We start from the raw sequence: 675 nt of genomic DNA, 5'->3' as shown, positions 1-675 counted from the left end.
CTTCTCCTCTAGTTCAGTAAGGGCTGAAAAAAGGATAATTTGAGTTGGAATATTTTGAGGAGTGGTCACAAAGGTGTTATTTTCCAGCCCTCTCTGCTAGCACTCACCGAATTGCATCTGCAAGGTCATCTCAGGCCTGCTGTTGTAGAGCTGTTCTCAGGGTACCCTGCCTGCTTGAGAGTCTCTTTGGGAACCTTGGGAAGACTCCTTGAGTTGAAAAAAGGGCTTTCATTTCTTCATGTTAACAATTATACAGTCTAAACCATGTTTTCACCTCCCATTAATCATGGTCTGGTAAGCCAGACCCAGGGAACTCCCTCACCTGCTTTGTATTTCTCCCGCAGAGGCCAGGTGAAACGCATGACTCCATTTTCCTTCCCGTTTCACGCCCTAGTCGGGAGGATAAAAACCCAGCTGGGAGTTAGCCCGTGTCTCCTCAGGTGCTGGGGACACAGCTGGAGGTTCCTCGGCCGCCCCAGTGTTTCCCAGCGCGGTACCGGCCGCTCCCCGAGGGGCAGGACACGCGCCCGGAGGCTGCGGGTGCCGCGGTACCCGCGGGGAGGGGAGCGCGGGCTCGCGCCCGGCGGGTGCACCGGCACAGGCAGACGGGGCTCTGGGCGCTGCAGCGGCCCCGAGGCGGCACGGAGCCCCAAGCCCTGAGGCGGGGCGGGCGGG

Source organism: Chiroxiphia lanceolata, chromosome 7, assembly GCF_009829145.1.
Source record: "Chiroxiphia lanceolata isolate bChiLan1 chromosome 7, bChiLan1.pri, whole genome shotgun sequence".
Taxonomy (NCBI): Eukaryota; Metazoa; Chordata; class Aves; order Passeriformes; family Pipridae; genus Chiroxiphia; species Chiroxiphia lanceolata.
Note: the sequence above shows the minus strand (reverse complement) of the source record.